This window comes from Lissotriton helveticus (genome assembly GCF_964261635.1).
Source record: "Lissotriton helveticus chromosome 1_1 unlocalized genomic scaffold, aLisHel1.1 SUPER_1_unloc_30, whole genome shotgun sequence".
Taxonomy (NCBI): domain Eukaryota; kingdom Metazoa; phylum Chordata; class Amphibia; order Caudata; family Salamandridae; genus Lissotriton; species Lissotriton helveticus.
In genome coordinates, this window is record NW_027611671.1 from 2,252,404 (window position 1) to 2,265,994 (window position 13,591).

Genomic DNA, 13,591 nt, shown 5'->3' on the forward strand with positions numbered 1-13,591 from the left:
CTGAGAAGCACTCATGCCTCTCTCTGATTCTCTGGAGGCACTAGAAAGATGAGAGTCCCCTGAGGGAGATCTCACTCTTCTGTTGCCTGGGAGAATCATTTGTTGGGATCTGGGGAGGTGCTGGCCCTCTCCATTTCCCAGTAGGTCCAAGTTGGCCTGGCTAAGCCTACCAACTGGAACCTGGCTACCCTGATCCTGTACTTCTAAGTCCCCAGCATCTGAGTCCTCATCCAAGTCATCATCATCCTCCTCTTCAGGGGGATCAACTGCAGGGGGGTTCCCTCCAGTTCCTGTATCTAGGGAAGCTGCTTTTGCCTTCTCTAAGTCATCCTGTTCTAGGAGTTCTACCAGAATTAGGCAGGTGGGGCTCCTGCCCCTTTTTAACCCTCTTGCTTTGCACAAGACAATCAAGTCTCTGCGGGTTAGTTTGTCATATCCAGAAGTTGCCTGGGTAGGGTCAACTGTCACAGGACTAGACCCTGAGGCCTTTCCTGTGTCGGACATGGTTACTAGTGAGGTGTAAGTGGTGCACTTACCTACACTAAGTGTTTTCCTACTGGACCTTGCTAGTGAGTTGTAGTCAGGGGTGTGCTACTCCCTTCAACCTACAACTACTAAGTTCAGTAGAACTTAATATGCTAAGCTTTTGATTTTATATGTACCTAGAGGTACTTGATGTGATCTTTCAATTTGATATAAAGATTGCAATGGTAAAACAACAGCAAGCTCAAATCCGCACCGCTGCTCACCAATGTGAGAAGTTGGCCTGGTAGGGGATGTTTCCAATTCTGGAACCACCTACTACCTGACCAAACAATCCCCTTATGGTGTCTGGTTGTAAGTCAACCTTATTAGACAAGCTATCCTAGTGGTAGCATGGACTAAGCAGCCTAAAGGCTTAACTTAAGAGGTCGTGTTAAGCGAGCTGTTTTACCACATACAATCCTGTAATACCAAATGAAAGGACACCACACAAGTATATATTATAAAAATATATGTGTTTATTACTAAAAACAATCCCCAGTATTCTTTATGAATAAAGGGGCACAAGCGTTAAATCAAAAGCACTGTTTAAACATACAAAGTTGCACAATTATGGATGAGGGCAGGGGGCCACTCAAACCATATACTAAACAAGTGGTATAAGAGAGGCCACTCGAACAGTGGTTAGGCCTAGGGCCTAGGGAATCGCTGGGAGCAGTCAGGACAAGCAATGCTGAAGTCGGGAATGGCCCTCGGGATTCGGGAGATGTGCGGAAAGCGCACGCATGCACCAATGTTAACCAATGGTGCGTAAAAGTCAAATAGTTAAAGTTTAAGGACACTTCCGCTGAACCTAGAGGAACAAAACTTAACACACAGACCCTAGAGGTGTGCACCAGTGTGGGAACACCGGCGGAGCAAAGTTACCTCACCCACAGGAAGTGGGTGCACAGGGTCGAAGTGGCGTCGGGTTTTGACACGCAGGCTCTTGGTGCTTGAAGCTGAAAGGGCTGCAGGCAGGGTGAAGACGAAGTGTCCGGTGGAGTCCAAGGGTGGACTCAAGTTGTAGAGTACCTGAAAGCAGAGGGGACAGAGTCTGGGTCACTCAGCAGTGACCAGGGTGGAACCAGGACGGAACCAGGCAATGTCGGGCGCAATCAGGTGGTCGTCGAGGCGCTTCTCTCCGCTGTCACGTGGGCTCTGGGGCATCTGCGACGTCCAGGAGCAGGTCACGATCTGTCCCACGCAGGCTCTCACCGTCGGTGCAGTCGGCTTCCGGTTTGGAGCAAACAAGCCTTGGTAAGAGCAATCCACGCGGGATTGGAAGATGGCGTCTCACTCGGACCAGGAAGGTCAGAGTCGGGGCTCCCTTTCAGGGGAGCTGGTGTGGATCTGGAGCAACCAGAATCACGAGTCTTCTTTTGTAGTTCGTCGGCACAGGGACCACAAGCCAGCTGGCAAGTGACCGGGCCAACGCGTTGAGCCAAATCGTGCCAAAGGGCCCCACGCAGCACTCGTCGAGTGTGGAGGGCTGAACTTCGGCTCAGGAGTAGCTCAGGGTGGGGGCTTCTCAAACCCCGATGTACAGCTTCGAGGGTCACTCGTGGGCTGCACGGTCAGCGTCTCGTGGTCACTTCAAGATGGCGTGCCCCACGCTTCCGGTCGCCTCCACGGGTCTCAGCTTTGCAGGGACTGTGGATCGGGCTGTTAGAAGCTGGGCAGGCTTGATCTCGTCGATCTCAGTCGCTCGAGTTCCGGCGGGAACTGCAACTAAGTAGACGTCGAGGGCTGGATGGTGCCTGCTGCTGCAGGGTGGTCACTCCTTGACCACAAGGGAGATTCTTCGGGCTTCCACGTTGAGATGGAGGGCGAAGGGTCCAGAATATCGTTTCAAATGTTTCTTCCAGGAAATCTGATGTGCATTGGCACTGCTCCCACTCTTATTCGAATCTGGTGGGCGTGATTACCTGCTAGGTCCCCTCCTATGGGTGGGACCCAGGAAGTGGGTGGATACACCCCCTTCCTTTGATCCAGGCCGCCCTGGCACGAGGGCTGGAGTGCCCCAGAACCGGTTTGGCCGGATTATGCAAGGGGCAGCCTTGTGCGCCCCAGGCAGTGTCTGGTTTCTTTCAAACCTCCCTGCTACAATACACTATCTCCTGTCTGGAGGGCGGTGACACCCTCCTGTGACAGGAAACCCTTTGTCCAGGACCCCCTTGACTGGGTTTCGGTCAGCTCCAGGGGTCCAGACATTTGTCTGTGGCAGAGGCATCCATTTTGTGGATCTTAAGGCCTTTGGAGAAATCAACCGCATTAAAGTGAAGTAACATGTCTTACCCCTCTAGAGGGGTGGAATGCCATCCCCGTCGCCAGAACTGGCGAGGGGATGGTATTCCAAAGCGTATGACACCTTACACGACATGTTTTGATAAAGCCAAACCAGAGTTGCTAAATAACCGCGAGGATTATAAGGCACTTAATAGTATATGGTATGGCATTATCCTGAAACAGCTTAGGGATTTGTTCCCGACGGCTGCAGACAGGCTCAGCTCATGCTAGAGCTCCATCTCACATAAAAACCAAGCACCCAGCCTCCAGGATTGGTGAGGCCTGTCTATAGGAGTGGCTCACAGGTTTACATGTGTCCAGATATAGGTTTAGACATAGGTATACTATATCTAAGCAAGGGGTGTGTACACCACCTTACCCCAGCTGAGTGATCAGCCAGTTGTGTCAATTTAAGAACCAGCCAGGGGTGGCAAAAGGTATGCTGCAGCCCCTGGTAGGCCTTAGTGGCTCCTGTGCCCTGTGCACCTATAGTGCATTCTACAGGGGCTGACAAGGAGTCCATTTCCAATTGGTATGTGCCTATAGCACATGTGTCATTAATTTAGTGAGAGAACAGCAGGCTGGGGGTCTGATCAGCAGGCCCACAGCCTCAGTAGTCGAAAACCAGTGAAGCAAAAAGCAAAAATTTGGGGTGACCATAGGATAGCAGACCCTACTCTCCTACATCCCCCTCACCAGACTTTAGGACAGGATCAGCCTCCTCAGGGAACTGATCTTACCCCTGATGAAGGAACTGCCCCAGAGGTGGTTGGGCCTAGCCTGACAGAACCTCTGATGTCAGTGGACCCTTCTCAGGTGGGACCCAGTCTGGAGCAGGTAACCTGCCCCTCTCTACCTTGCCTTAGCCAGCCCAGGGCTGCAGAGGACAAGAAGGACAGTGAGACCCAGAGGGCCCCCTGTCAAATAAAGCACCCCCATCAAAAGATTAGGTGCACCAAAACTAGTAGCCCTAGTAAGGTGAAAACTTTAAAAACTCCTGAGGGAGCCCCCTTAAAAACAGTTAGGGACCTCCCACAGATGGATTCTGTTGGGCACAGCCAAACCTGGGACCCAAGGGGCCCAAACCTGAACTGTCCCTCCAGCAAGCCAAACAGAGGGACCCAGCCTCCAGCTTTAGGTAGCCAGAGGTTGACCCTGAGAGCACAGTGCAACTCAGTTAAAGAAAGAAAGGCACACCTGGTGGAAGATAATTGGAGGAAGCCAAGCCCTAACTTAGTAGAGCCTAACTTCAATACTCCATATCCAAACCAGCCTTTAACTTTGCATAAACACACCCAAGGTAGTGATTCCCTATGGTGGAGACCCTCTAATACCCAAAGGGTGAGGGACTGCTTAGTGGACCATGAGACAGGGGGTACCCATGCTAGTGCAGGTACTTCCTTATATGGCCACTCAGGCAATATAGGCTTACCTGGCCAAGGATAGCCTTATCTCCTTTCGTTTGGGGGGGGGTTATGTAGGAAGGTGGCTACCTGACTATGGTTACCCCAGATTTTTTGCCTGTGTTTAGCTGGTTTTTTGACTTAGTTGACCTGGTTCCCTGCTAATCAGGGCCCCAGGCCATCTGCTCTCTCTGTAAAATGGATTCCATGTACCCTAGGTACATACCAATTGGAAATGGACTCCTTGTCAGCCCCTGTAGAATGCACTATAGGTGCACAGGGCACAGGAGCCACTAAGGCCTACCAGGGGCTGCAGCATATCTTTTGCCACCCCTGGCTGGTTCTTAAATTGACACAACTGGCTGATCACTCAGCTGGGGTAAGGTGGTGTACACACCCCTTGCTTAGATATAGTATACCTATGTCTAAACCTATATCTGGACACATGTAAACCTGTGAGCCACTCCTATAGACAGGCCTCACCAATCCTGGAGGCTGGGTGCATGGTTTTTATGTGAGATGGAGCTCTAGCATGAGCTGAGCCTGTCTGCAGCCGTCGGGAACAAATCCCTAAGCTGTTTCAGGATAATGCCATACCATATACTATTAAGTGCCTTATAATCCTCGCGGTTATTTAGCAACTCTGGTTTGGCTTTATCAAAACATGTCGTGTAAGGTGTCATACGCTTTGGAATACCATCCCCTCGCCAGTTCTGGCGACGGGGATGGCATTCCACCCCTCTAGAGGGGTAAGACATGTTACTTTGCTTTAATGCGGTTGATTTCTCCAAAGGCCTTAAGATCCCCAAAATGGATGCCTCTGCCACAGACAAATGTCTGGACCCCTGGAGCTGACCGAAACCCAGTCAAGGGGGTCCTGGACAAAGGGTTTCCTGTCACAGGAGGGTGTCACCGCCCTCCAGACAGGAGATAGTGTATTGTAGCAGGGAGGTTTGAAAGAAACCAGACACTGCCTGGGGCGCACAAGGCTGCCCCTTGCATAATCCGGCCAAACCGGTTCTGGGGCACTCCAGCCCTCGTGCCAGGGCGGCCTGGATCAAAGGAAGGGGGTGTATCCACCCACTTCCTGGGTCCCACCCATAGGAGGGGACCTAGCAGGTAATCACGCCCACCAGATTCGAATAAGAGTGGGAGCAGTGCCAATGCACATCAGATTTCCTGGAAGAAACATTTGAAACGATATTCTGGACCCTTCGCCCTCCATCTCAACGTGGAAGCCCGAAGAATCTCCCTTGTGGTCAAGGAGTGACCACCCTGCAGCAGCAGGCACCATCCAGCCCTCGACGTCTACTTAGTTGCAGTTCCCGCCGGAACTCGAGCGACTGAGATCGACGAGATCAAGCCTGCCCAGCTTCTAACAGCCCGATCCACAGTCCCTGCAAAGCTGAGACCCGTGGAGGCGACCGGAAGCGTGGGGCACGCCATCTTGAAGTGACCACGAGACGCTGACCGTGCAGCCCACGAGTGACCCTCGAAGCTGTACACCGGGGTTTGAGAAGCCCCCACCCTGAGCTACTCCTGAGCCGAAGTTCAGCCCTCCACACTCGACGAGTGCTGCGTGGGGCCCTTTGGCACGATTTGGCTCAACGCGTTGGCCCGGTCACTTGCCAGCTGGCTTGTGGTCCCTGTGCCGACGAACTACAAAAGAAGACTCGTGATTCTGGTTGCTCCAGATCCACACCAGCTCCCCTGAAAGGGAGCCCCGACTCTGACCTTCCTGGTCCGAGTGAGACGCCATCTTCCAATCCCGCGTGGATTGCTCTTACCAAGGCTTGTTTGCTCCAAACCGGAAGCCGACTGCACCGACGGTGAGAGCCTGCGTGGGACAGATCGTGACCTGCTCCTGGACGTCGCAGATGCCCCAGAGCCCACGTGACAGCGAAGAGAAGCGCCTCGACGACCACCTGATTGCGCCCGACATTGCCTGGTTCCGTCCTGGTTCCACCCTGGTCACTGCTGAGTGACCCAGACTCTGTCCCCTCTGCTTTCAGGTACTCTACAACTGGAGTCCACCCTTGGACTCCACCGGACACTTCGTCTTCACCCTGCCTGCAGCCCTTTCAGCTTCAAGCACCAAGAGCCTGCTTGTCAAAACCCGACGCCACTTCGACCCTGTGCACCCACTTCCTGTGGGTGAGGTAACTTTGCTCCGCCGGTGTTCCCACACTGGTGCACACCTCTAGGGTCTGTGTGTTAAGTTTTGTTCCTCTAGGTTCAGCGGAAGTGTCCTTAAACTTTAACTATTTGACTTTTACGCACCATTGGTTAACATTGGTGCATGCGTGCGCTTTCCGCACATCTCCCGAATCCCGAGGGCCATTCCCGACTTCAGCATTGCTTGTCCTGACTGCTCCCAGCGATTCCCTAGGCCCTAGGCCTAACCACTGTTCGAGTGGCCTCTCTTATACCACTTGTTTAGTATATGGTTTGAGTGGCCCCCTGCCCTCATCCATAATTGTGCAACTTTGTATGTTTAAACAGTGCTTTTGATTTAACGCTTGTGCCCCTTTATTCATAAAGAATACTGGGGATTGTTTTTAGTAATAAACACATATATTTTTATAATATATACTTGTGTGGTGTCCTTTCATTTGGTATTACAGGATTGTATGTGGTAAAACAGCTCGCTTAACACGACCTCTTAAGTTAAGCCTTTAGGCTGCTTAGTCCATGCTACCCCTAGGATAGCTTGTCTAATAAGGTTGACTTACAACCAGACACCATAAGGGGATTGTTTGGTCAGGTAGTAGGTGGTTCCAGAATTGGAAACATCCCCTACCAGGCCAACTTCTCACACATAAGATTGCTGCCCACTGTTCCTCAGGAACCTGCTGTACCATGCAGGCTCTCTCAAGAGCAGTCATCCATTTGTGGATGTCATCCCCTTCTTTGAAGGGGGGCACAATCTTTGTCAGGTTTCTACTATCATAGGACCTGGGTTTCTCTTTAGGAATATTGCTGCCACCAGTGGCATCTAAGCCACACAATTTCTGCTCTCTTGCCAAGGCAAGTTTAGCTTGAGCTAAGGTAAGCTTAGCTTGACTCAGGGCTACCTCCTCTCTCTCTATCTGGAGTCTGACAGCCCTCATTCTAGCCCTATGCTCAGCTTTCTGAGAAGCACTCATGCCTCTCTCTGATTCTCTGGAGGCACTAGAAAGATGAGAGTCCCCTGAGGGAGATCTCACTCTTCTGTTGCCTGGGAGAATCATATGTTGGGTTCTGGGGAGGTGCTGGCCCTCTCCATTCCCCAGTAGGTCCAAGTTGGCCTGGCTAAGCCTACCAACTGGAACCTGGCTACCCTGATCCTGTACTTGTGAGTCCCCACCATCTGAGTCCTCATCCAAGTCATCATCATCCTCCTCTTCAGGGGGATCAACTGCAGGGGGGTTCCCTCCAGTTCCTGTATCTAGGGAAGCTGCTTTTGCCTTCTCTAAGTCATCCTGTTCTAGGATTTCTACCAGGATTAGGCAGGTGGGGCTTCTGCCCCTTTTTAACCCTCTTGCTTTGCACAAGGCAATCAAGTCTCTGCGGGTTAGTTTGTCATATCCAAAAGTTGCCTGGGTAGGGTCAACTGTCACAGGACTAGACCCTGAGGCCTTTCCTGTGTCAGACATGGTTACTAGTGAGGTGTAAGTGGTGCACTTACCTACACTAAGTGTTTTCCTACTGGACCTTTGTGAGAAGTTGGCCTGGTAGGGGATGTTTCCAATTCTGGAACCACCTACTACCTGACCAAACAATCCCCTTATGGTGTCTGGTTGTAAGTCAACCTTATTAGACAAGCTATCCTAGTGGTAGCATGGACTAAGCAGCCTAAAGGCTTAACTTAAGAGGTCGTGTTAAGCGAGCTGTTTTACCACATACAATCCTGTAATACCAAATGAAAGGACACCACACAAGTATATATTATAAAAATATATGTGTTTATTACTAAAAACAATCCCCAGTATTCTTTATGAATAAAGGGGCACAAGCGTTAAATCAAAAGCACTGTTTAAACATACAAAGTTGCACAATTATGGATGAGGGCAGGGGGCCACTCAAACCATATACTAAACAAGTGGTATAAGAAAGGCCACTCGAGCAGTGGTTAGGCCTAGGGCCTAGGGAATCGCTGGGAGCAGTCAGGACAAGCAATGCTGAAGTCGGGAATGGCCCTCGGGATTCGGGAGATGTGCGGAAAGCGCACGCATGCACCAATGTTAACCAATGGTGCGTAAAAGTCAAATAGTTAAAGTTTAAGGACACTTCCGCTGAACCTAGAGGAACAAAACTTAACACACAGACCCTAGAGGTGTGCACCAGTGTGGGAACACCGGCGGAGCAAAGTTACCTCACCCACAGGAAGTGGGTGCACAGGGTCGAAGTGGCGTCGGGTTTTGACACGCAGGCTCTTGGTGCTTGAAGCTGAAAGGGCTGCAGGCAGGGTGAAGACGAAGTGTCCGGTGGAGTCCAAGGGTGGACTCAAGTTGTAGAGTACCTGAAAGCAGAGGGGACAGAGTCTGGGTCACTCAGCAGTGACCAGGGTGGAACCAGGACGGAACCAGGCAATGTCGGGCGCAATCAGGTGGTCGTCGAGGCGCTTCTCTTCGCTGTCACGTGGGCTCTGGGGCATCTGCGACGTCCAGGAGCAGGTCACGATCTGTCCCACGCAGGCTCTCACCGTCGGTGCAGTCGGCTTCCGGTTTGGAGCAAACAAGCCTTGGTAAGAGCAATCCACGCGGGATTGGAAGATGGCGTCTCACTCGGACCAGGAAGGTCAGAGTCGGGGCTCCCTTTCAGGGGAGCTGGTGTGGATCTGGAGCAACCAGAATCACGAGTCTTTCTTTGTAGTTCGTCGGCACAGGGACCACAAGCCAGCTGGCAAGTGACCGGGCCAACGCGTTGAGCCAAATCGTGCCAAAGGGCCCCACGCAGCACTCGTCGAGTGTGGAGGGCTGAACTTCGGCTCAGGAGTAGCTCAGGGTGGGGGCTTCTCAAACCCCGGTGTACAGCTTCGAGGGTCACTCGTGGGCTGCACGGTCAGCGTCTCGTGGTCACTTCAAGATGGCGTGCCCCACGCTTCCGGTCGCCTCCACGGGTCTCAGCTTTGCAGGGACTGTGGATCGGGCTGTTAGAAGCTGGGCAGGCTTGATCTCGTCGATCTCAGTCGCTCGAGTTCCGGCGGGAACTGCAACTAAGTAGACGTCGAGGGCTGGATGGTGCCTGCTGCTGCAGGGTGGTCACTCCTTGACCACAAGGGAGATTCTTCGGGCTTCCACGTTGAGATGGAGGGCGAAGGGTCCAGAATATCGTTTCAAAATGTTTCTTCCAGGAAATCTGATGTGCATTGGCACTGCTCCCACTCTTATTCGAATCTGGTGGGCGTGATTACCTGCTAGGTCCCCTCCTATGGGTGGGACCCAGGAAGTGGGTGGATACACCCCCTTCCTTTGATCCAGGCCGCCCTGGCACGAGGGCTGGAGTGCCCCAGAACCGGTTTGGCCGGATTATGCAAGGGGCAGCCTTGTGCGCCCCAGGCAGTGTCTGGTTTCTTTCAAACCTCCCTGCTACAATACACTATCTCCTGTCTGGAGGGCGGTGACACCCTCCTGTGACAGGAAACCCTTTGTCCAGGACCCCCTTGACTGGGTTTCGGTCAGCTCCAGGGGTCCAGACATTTGTCTGTGGCAGAGGCATCCATTTTGGGGATCTTAAGGCCTTTGGAGAAATCAACCGCATTAAAGTGAAGTAACATGTCTTACCCCTCTAGAGGGGTGGAATGCCATCCCCGTCGCCAGAACTGGCGAGGGGATGGTATTCCAAAGCGTATGACACCTTACACGACATGTTTTGATAAAGCCAAACCAGAGTTGCTAAATAACCGCGAGGATTATAAGGCACTTAATAGTATATGGTATGGCATTATCCTGAAACAGCTTAGGGATTTGTTCCCGACGGCTGCAGACAGGCTCAGCTCATGCTAGAGCTCCATCTCACATAAAAACCATGCACCCAGCCTCCAGGATTGGTGAGGCCTGTCTATAGGAGTGGCTCACAGGTTTACATGTGTCCAGATATAGGTTTAGACATAGGTATACTATATCTAAGCAAGGGGTGTGTACACCACCTTACCCCAGCTGAGTGATCAGCCAGTTGTGTCAATTTAAGAACCAGCCAGGGGTGGCAAAAGATATGCTGCAGCCCCTGGTAGGCCTTAGTGGCTCCTGTGCCCTGTGCACCTATAGTGCATTCTACAGGGGCTGACAAGGAGTCCATTTCCAATTGGTATGTGCCTATAGCACATGTGTCATTAATTTAGTGAGAGAACAGCAGGCTGGGGGTCTGATCAGCAGGCCCACAGCCTCAGTAGTCGAAAACCAGTGAAGCAAAAAGCAAAAATTTGGGGTGACCATAGGATAGCAGACCCTACTCTCCTACACAACCCCCCCCCAAACGCAGGGACATTAAACTAACCTTGACCAGATAAGTCTTCATGTTCTAAGTGGAAGTACCTGGAGAGACCATCTGCATTACCATGGTCAGTCCCTGGGCGGTGCTCCACTGTAAAGTCCATCCCCTGTAGGGAAATGGACCACCTGAGCAGTTTGGGATTTTCACCCTTCATCTGATTAAGCCATAAGAGGGGCTTATGGTCTGTTTGCACCAGGAAGTGAGTTCCAAACAAGTAGGACCTCAACTTCTTTAATGCCCAAACCACAGCAAAGGCCTCCCTCTCAATGGCTGACCAACGTTTTTCTCTTGGGGTTAGCCTCCTGCTAATGAAAGCAATTGGCTGGTCTTGACCATCTTGATTAAGTTGTGAGAGTACAGCTCCCACCCCCAACTCAGAAGCATCTGTCTGAACAATGAACTGTTTGGAGTAGTCAGGACTCTTTAGGATAGGTGCAGAGCACATGGCCTTCTTCAGGTCTTCAAATGCCTTCTGACAGCTAACTGTCCACTGAACCTTTTTTGGCATCTTCTTGGATGTCAAGTCATTTAATGGTGTCACTATAGACCCATAGTTTTTCACAAACTTTCTGTAATACCCAGTCAGGCCCAAGAAGGCTCTGACTTGTGTCTGGGTAACTGGAGGAGCCCAGTCCTGTATGGCCTGGATTTTGCTTTCCAGTGGCTGAACCTGGCCTCCACCTACTAGGTGGCCCAGGTATACAACCTTACTCTGCCCTATCTGGCACTTTGTGGCCTTGATAGTTAGGCCTGCCTTTTGCAGGGCCTCCAAAACTTTCTTCAGGTGGATCAGGTGATCCTCCCAGGTGGAGCTAAAGACAGCAATATCATCCAGATAAGCTGCACAAAAGTCATCCAACCCAGTAAGGACTTGGTTCACCAACCTTTGAAAAGTGGCAGGTGCATTCTTCAAACCAAAGGGCATTACCACAAACTGATAATGTCCACTAGGGGTAGAGAATGCTGTTTTGGCTTTTGACTCCTCAGCTAGTCTGATTTGCCAGTAGCCAGCTGTCAGATCAAATGTGCTCAGAAACTTGGCAGAAGCCAATCTGTCAATGAGCTCATCTGCTCTTGGAATGGGGTGAGCATCTGTCCTAGTGACAGCATTGAGACCCCTGTAATCCACGCAAAACCTCATTTCTCTCTTACCATCTTGGGTATGAGGTTTTGGCACCAGGACTACTGGGCTGGCCCATGGGCTCTCTGATGGCTCAATCACTCCAAGCTCCAACATCTTTTGCACCTCAGCCTTGATGCAATCCCTGACATGATCAGGTTGCCTGTAGATCTTATTCTTGACAGGCAGACTGTCACCAGTGTCCACAACATGGGTACACCAGTCAGTTTGGCTGGGTGTGAGTGAAAACATTTGCCTGTGAGCCTGCAAAACTTGTCTGCAGTCCCTCTGTTGCTGGTCAGTGAGGCTGCCTGCCAAGGCTACTCCATCAACTGAACCATCATCAGGGTTCTGGGAAAGCAGGTCTGGGAGAGGGTCACTCTCTTCCTCCTGTTCCCCATCTGTGGCCATGAGCAAGCTCATGTCCTCCCTGTCTACAAATGCTTTCAAGCGATTCACATGGATTACCCTGTGGGGGCTCCTGGGTGTTCCAAAGTCTACCAAGTAGGTGACTTCCCCTTTCTTCTCAATAATAGGATAGGGTCCACTCCATTTGTCTTGGAGTGCTGCTGGAGCCACTGGCTCCAGTACCCATACCTTCTGTCCTGGTTGGAACTCTACCAGCACAGCCTTTTGGTCATGCCAAGCTTTCTGCAATTCTTGGCTGGCCTCCAGGTTTTTGGATGCTCTTTCCATGTACTCAGCCATCCTGGAGCGGAGACCAAGTACATAGTCCACTATGTCTAGTTTGGGCTTTTTGAGAGGTAACTCCCATCCTTCCTTCACCAAACACAATGGACCTCTCACAGGGTGGCCAAACAAAAGTTCAAAAGGGCTGTAGCCAACCCCCTTCTGTGGGACCTCTCTGTAAGCAAAGAGCAGGCAGGGTAAAAGAATGTCCCATTTCCGCCTGAGCTTCTCTGGTAATCCTTTTATCATGCCTTTAAGGGTCTTGTTAAATCTCTCCACAAGCCCATTGCATTGTGGATGATATGGGGTGGTAAACTTGTAGTTTACTCCACATTCCTTCCACATTGCTTTTAGATAGCTGGACATAAAATTTGTCCCTCTATCTGATAGTACCTCCTTAGGAAAGCCCACTCTTGAGAAAACTGCAATGAGGGCTTTTGCCACCACAGGTGCTGTGGTGGTCCTTAGGGGAATAGCCTCTGGGTACCTGGTGGCATGATCCACTACCACCAGTATGAATCTGTTCCCAGATGCTGTTTGGGGGTCCATTGGACCCACAATATCAATTCCAACTCTCTCAAAGGGGACCCCCACCACAGGTAGTGGTATTAGGGGGGCCTTTGTTGTGCCACCTGACTTACCACTGGCTTGGCAAGTGACACAGGAGCGACAAAACTCCTTGACATCCTCTGACATGTGAGGCCAGTGAAAGTGTGGAACAAGCCTGTCCCACGTCTTGTTCTGGCCTAAGTGTCCTGCAAGGGGAATATCATGGGCCAAGGTAAGGAGGAATCCCCTAAACTGCAGAGGTATCACCAACCTCCTGGTCATGCCAGGCTTGGGGGCTCTAGCCTCTGAGTAAAGGAGTCCCTCATCCCAATACACAGTATGGGTACCTTGGGCATCCCCAGCAGCCTCAGCAGCAGCCTGCTGTCTGAGGGGTTCAAGGGAAGGGCAATCTAATTGAGCCTGCCTCAGGTCTGCCCTTGAGGGTCCCCCTGTCCCCAGAAACTCAACCTGGTCAGGTTCAAGCTCCTCAGAGACAGTCTCCTCTTGGACTGCAGAATCAGTTTCCTCTGAAACCTGATCCTCA